Source organism: Rhinoderma darwinii, chromosome 3 (genome assembly GCF_050947455.1).
Source record: "Rhinoderma darwinii isolate aRhiDar2 chromosome 3, aRhiDar2.hap1, whole genome shotgun sequence".
NCBI lineage: Eukaryota > Metazoa > Chordata > Amphibia > Anura > Rhinodermatidae > Rhinoderma > Rhinoderma darwinii.
This window is the reverse complement of record NC_134689.1, coordinates 1,661,205-1,667,204: the sequence shown is the minus strand read 5'-3', so window position 1 is coordinate 1,667,204 and position 6,000 is coordinate 1,661,205. Positions and strand designations below refer to the sequence as shown.

Sequence of the window (6,000 nt, the reverse complement as noted above, 5' to 3'; positions counted from 1 at the left end):
GCAGCTTTTCCTATGATACTGCTGCCCTATTATAAGCTCCAGACGGTGGGGTCAGCGGCCACATAGGTGTCTGGGGGGAGGGGGTCACGGTCTGGGCTTTGCTGCGGTTATGGGGGTTTGGCAGAAAGCTGTGAAAACAAGAGCTGGTTTATTGTTCCTGCGACTACTGTGACAGCGGCCTTTATTGTCCATTGTCGGTGTGAGGTTTGCAATCAGGGAGAAGGTAATTGAGTCGGGGAGGGCCTGGGGGGGGGATCCTTGTGGGGTCCGGGGGGGGGGGGGGGGGCGGGGTGGTATTTACTGAATGACAGGTCTGTGCCGCCGCTGCCTGACAAAGGGGATTCAGATGGGGCGCAGCTGTATTTGGTGAGACAACAGGGGCCGTGTTTACGTTCAGCCGTCTGACCCTCGCCGCATAACAAAGACGTTCTATTCTCCAGCCGCCGCCGTCATGGCCGCTCAGGTGTCCGCACAACGCCACGCCGCGCCTTTTCCGCCCAGGAAAACTCCAAACTTCTCCCTGAAAAACTGAGAATTTCTGGGAAAACCTGGTCCAGACGTGAGCGGAGCGCGAGTCACCCGACCGCAGCGCCGATCCTCCCACAGACGACGGCGGAAAATAGAAAGTAACGCTTCCGTATACCGCAAGTGTCGCAATGTAAACGAGCCCCAATAATGCTGCTCATGGGTCACCCGCGGGGCCGACCGCCGCAATAACCGCGCAGAATCAAAAAATGTCAAAAGATTTACGGAATCCGATTGAGTGAGCGAAGACAGGAAGATTCCTCGCCGATTCCACGAGCGTTTCCATATTTCTCACTATTGAGAATAAGAGCGCAAATGTGAAACCTCCGGAAAGCGTTCTGAAGCCACGCCCATCAAATCAGCCGTAACCGATAGTCTTTATATCCTACACGTAAATGTGATCATTAGCGGTCGGTTCACACACGACGCCGCGGTTTACGGTTACAATGAGCGAAATAAAATGTAACAAGATTTTTCATGCCTTTTGGTGATTGTTTTTTTAGTGATAAAACACGAAAAACTCAACAAAAATGTATTCTCCAATTAGAGCGCTCCAGAGTGTGGGGGAGGGGCACTTTTTTTTTTTTTTTTTTTTTTTTAAACATGTTGATAATTATAAGGGGATTGACCCGTCTCCTAATTGGAGGGTAACCGGATTATCTCTCCCCAAGTAATTATCCACCCCGAGATCCCCGTAAGACTGTGTTCACACTGAGTTTTTTGCAGGAGGAAAATTCTACCTCAAAATTCCGTTTGGGATCTTGAGGCAGATTTTGACCTTCCTGCACGGCGTTTGCCGCGTTTTTCGCTCGCGGGGATTGAGTGCTAAAGGCAAAGAACTCAGCGAAATAGAGGCGTAAACACGCGAAGATCGGGCATGTCCCTTCTTTCTGCCGCGAGAAAACCGCCCCCGCCTCCCATTGAAATCAATGGGAGGCATTTTCGGATGGTTTTTGACGAGTTTTGCGGAGCGATTTCCGCGCCAAAATACTCTGCATGAACAGAGCCTAACGAAGAGACATCCGATCCCAAAGCACGCCAACAATAGTGAGGAGGAGCCATACAGGAGTGGGGAGGGGCCTATAATCGCAGGTTGGCAAACATTTACACTACAGGATCGGAGAATACAATCTATTGTTCTCTGTTATCAGACATGGCAGGCTGGGGGGGAGGATGACTGTAGGACAGGTGAATACAATCTATTGTTCTCTGTTATCAGACATGTCAGGCTGGGAGAGGATGACTGTAGGACAGGTGAATACAATCTATTGTTCTCTGTTATCAGACATGTCAGGCTGGGAGAGGATGACTGTAGGACAGGTGAATACAATCTATTGTTCTCTGTTATCACACAGGTCAGGCTGGGGGAGGATGAATGTAGGACAGGGGAATACAATCTATTGTTCTCTGTTATCAGACATGTCAGGCTGGGGGGAGGATGATGTAGGACAGGTGAATACAAACTATTGTTCTCTGTTATCAGACATGTCAGGCTGGGGGAGGATGACTGTAGGACAGGTGAATACAATCTATTGTTCTCTGTTATCACACAGGTCAGGCTGGGGGAGGATGAATGTAGGACAGGGGAATACAATCTATTGTTCTCTGTTATCAGACATGTCAGGCTGGGGGAGGATGACTGTAGGACAGGAGAATACAATCTATTGTTCTCTGTTATCAGACATGTCAGGCTGGGGGAGAGGATGACTGTAGGACAGGTGAATACAATCTATTGCTCTCTGTTATCAGCCATGTCAGGCTGGGGGAGGATGACTGTAGGACAGGTGAATACAATCTATTGTTCTCTGTTATCAGACATGTCAGGCTGGGGGGAGGATGACTGTAGGACAGGTGAATACAATCTATTGTTCTCTGTTATCAGACATGTCAGGCTGGGGGAGGATGACTGTAGGACAGGTGAATACAATCTATTGTTCTCTGTTATCAGACATGTCAGGCTGGGAGAGAATGACTGTAGGACAGGTGAATACAATCTATTGTTCTCTGTTATCACACAGGTCAGGCTGGGGGAGGATGAATGTAGGACAGGGGAATACAATCTATTGTTCTCTGTTATCAGACATGTCAGGCTGGGGGAGGATGACTGTAGGACAGGTGAATATAATCTATTCTCTGTTATCAGACATGTCAGGCTGGGGGAGGATGACTGTAGGACAGGAGAATACAATCTATTGTTCTCTGTTATCAGACATGTCAGGCTGGGGGAGGATGACTGTAGGACAGATGAATACAATCTTTTGCTCCCTGTTATCAGCTCACTTATTGATGCCGCCATGCTCACTACTTTGTCACATATTTTCAGTATTTACAACGCTCTGAACTATGATAAGCTGCAGATATTCGGGTTACCGGCCCTTTAAGAATAGAAGACGTGATCATAATTCGAGGTGATTGTTACTTTGTTACTTTCTTGTCGGTTTCTTGGATGATTTTTGTGGATTTGCTGCGCCGGTTGCTGATTAATAAATCTGGTGACTGCAGAATCTGTAATTAATCCCCGGACGATACAATCCTCGTCTGTGAGATAACCGCGAGGTCTCCATCTTCTCCCCCCCCCTCCTCAGCAGCACAGGGGGCGCCCGCGCACGTGGTCTTCGTTACATTGGCTGCTGTTGCCGTGTTCGGACGGTTACTGAATTTGGCGCTTTCCATGTGTGAATCCCATCGGGGGAGGGGCGGTCGTACCGGCCGTGATGTTTTATAAAAACAATTGATAGCGCCATTCTTGCCGCCATCGCAGCACGTGAGGCTCACAAGGTCTGGTGTGTAGTGCGTGCCGCTATTCTTCCCAGGCACGGGGAGCGCAGACCGTCAGCACGCCTCACTCCGGTCCCCAGAATCACGTACTGATCCAGAGTAGCATCATGTGTTCTACTCCAGTCACATCCAGAGCTGCAGTCACTATTCTGATGTTACTTCATGTCTTATACTCCAGTCACATCCAGAGCTGCAGTCATTATTCTGATGTTACTTCATCTTTTATACTAAAGTAACATCCAGAGCTGCAGTCATTATTCTGATGTTACTTCATCTTTTATACTCCAGTAACATCCAGAGCTGCAGTCACTATTCTGATGTTACTTCATGTCTTATACTCCAGTCACATCCAGAGCTGCAGTCATTATTCTGATGTTACTTCATCTTTTATACTAAAGTAACATCCAGAGCTGCAGTCATTATTCTGATGTTACTTCATCTTTTATACTCCAGTAACATCCAGAGCTGCAGTCACTATTCTGATGTTACTTCATGTCTTATACTCCAGACACTATTCTGCTGTTATATTATGTCTTCTGTTCCACTCACATCCAGAGCTGCAGTCACTTCATGTTTTATACTCCAGTTGCATCCAGAGCTGCTTCACTATTCTGCTGTTACATCATCTTTTATACTCCAGTCACTTCCAGAGCTGCTTCGTTATTCTGCTGTTACTTAATGTCTATATTCCAGTTACAATTCTGCTGTTACATCGTGTGTTAAACTCCAGTCACATCCAGATCTGCAATCACAATTCTGCATGTATTCCCTCCTGGCTCAGTGTCTGTATAGAGCATGTGATGCATTGTGGGAGATGTAGCGTCTACACCAGGACCTGCTGAAGACAACACTAAATCTCTCACAATGCAACGCAGCAAATTTTAATTTCTAATGGGATATCAACTAAGGTGTGTCTTTTGGCAAAATGCACATGGGTAGAAGCAGCAGCCAGCAAAATTGAATGCAGCTCTGGATGTGACTGGAGTAAATCTAACAGTAGAATTGTGACTAGAGTAGAAGACATAATGTATCAGCGGAATTATTACTGCAGCTTTGGTTGTGACTGGAGAATAACCCTTCATGTAACAGCAGAATTGTAACTGGGACATGGCAGGTGCCTGATTATCAGACATTCTGAATTATTGGACAGTCACCGGAAGCTCTATAACATGTAACTTAAAGTTACAGGCCCTGATATAAAGTCTCCCACCTCAGCCCTCCGCCTGTGAAATCCAGACTTGTTGTAATAGCAGAATTGTGACTGCAGCTCTGTAGGTGACTGGAGTATAAGACTTGATGTAAAGCAGTATAGTGACTGCAGCTCTGGATGTGACTGGAGTATAAGACTTGATGTAAAGCAGAATAGTGACTGGAGTATAAAGTATGCAGCTCCTGATGTTAAGAGCAGGAATTTGTCTGCAGCTCTGGATGTGACTAGAGTATAAGACATGCTGTTACTCCGGATCAGTACATGATCAGTTTTCAAACACAGATAATAAAGCTGCTGCGTTACGGCAGCCGGTGGTGACAGATTAGGAAAAAAAAATGGTAATCCTTTCCGTGATAGAGCGACTCCTGAATGACGGCGTGCGCTTCGCGGCGGGGTTAATATGAGGATTATGGGGGATAATCTCCCGGGTCCAGAGATCAATGGAATGTAACACGTAGGATTTCTCCGAGAATCCACCACAGAAATCTGACAAACTCCATGTCAAGAGCGGCTCAACATTGGCGTAATGTGACCGCAGAAACGCATGTGGCGACGTGCGTCCTGGACTGCCGTAATTCTGCCGCAGATCCTCCTGCCGCCCATCAAACACGGCGATTTCTCTATAAACATTGTCAGGAGTAACAAATAGGAAGCAGGACAGGGAATCGCCGCCATTATTTCCGCGTGACGCGCTGCAGCCCATTGACGGATGTGTCCGGGAGCCAATGAAGTACAAGCGCACTACGGTATCCGCCATGGATAGAGCCGCCGCGTTATCAGACATTCCGGATTATCGGACGGTCGTGCAGAAGTTATAACATGGAAGCAAAAGTAGAAGAAAAGCTCCGCCCCCTGCGTCCCGTTCCTGCGCTCCACGACTGCCGCCGTCTCCGCTGTAAAGATTTCCGATCGTCTTTAGTCGCCTGCGCTGTTTAAGTCGCCATTAATCATATATTTCGTAGCGCGCGTTTGACTCATTTCGGAATTAATTTTCTATATTTCAGCATTATTTGTGCGGCGTGAATACCGGAGAATCGGCGGTCTGAGTTACATTAATGCGTTTGACCTCTGTACGACGAATGTGCCGAGGAAAAGCTGCCCCGTAATTACAGGAACCCAAGTCAATTGGTCAATGTATTCCAAGAACGATCCGCACAATATTTCTCGTGGCTCCGCTCTCGCGCTCGCCGTCGCCTTTGCTCATTTTTTCCATTTGAACGCAATTATAGACAATGGGCTGTAATTATTCGCTGAGGCTTTTAAGCAATAAACACCGGGAGCGGCGACCGGGGGCGATCGTCATGTAAATAACTGTCACATGCTAATGAGTCCAACATGGCGGAGGCGCGGCAAAGTGATCATGCAACGTATTCCGCAGACGGCGCAGATCATCCCGCATACCCTCCCCCACAATGTAACTATATATCTGCTTCTGGGAAAGCTGGGTGACGGACCAATATGGCTGCCACAGCTTTACCAGACTCCGT

General features: G+C 47.5%; 1 protein-coding gene across 2 annotated transcripts in view; it reads left to right on the top strand.

The window, feature by feature from the left end:
- Positions 1–6,000, top strand: part of SOX5 (SRY-box transcription factor 5) — a 343,282-nt gene that overhangs the window by 214,462 nt on the left and 122,820 nt on the right. The gene's annotated exons all lie outside the window — the stretch shown is intronic.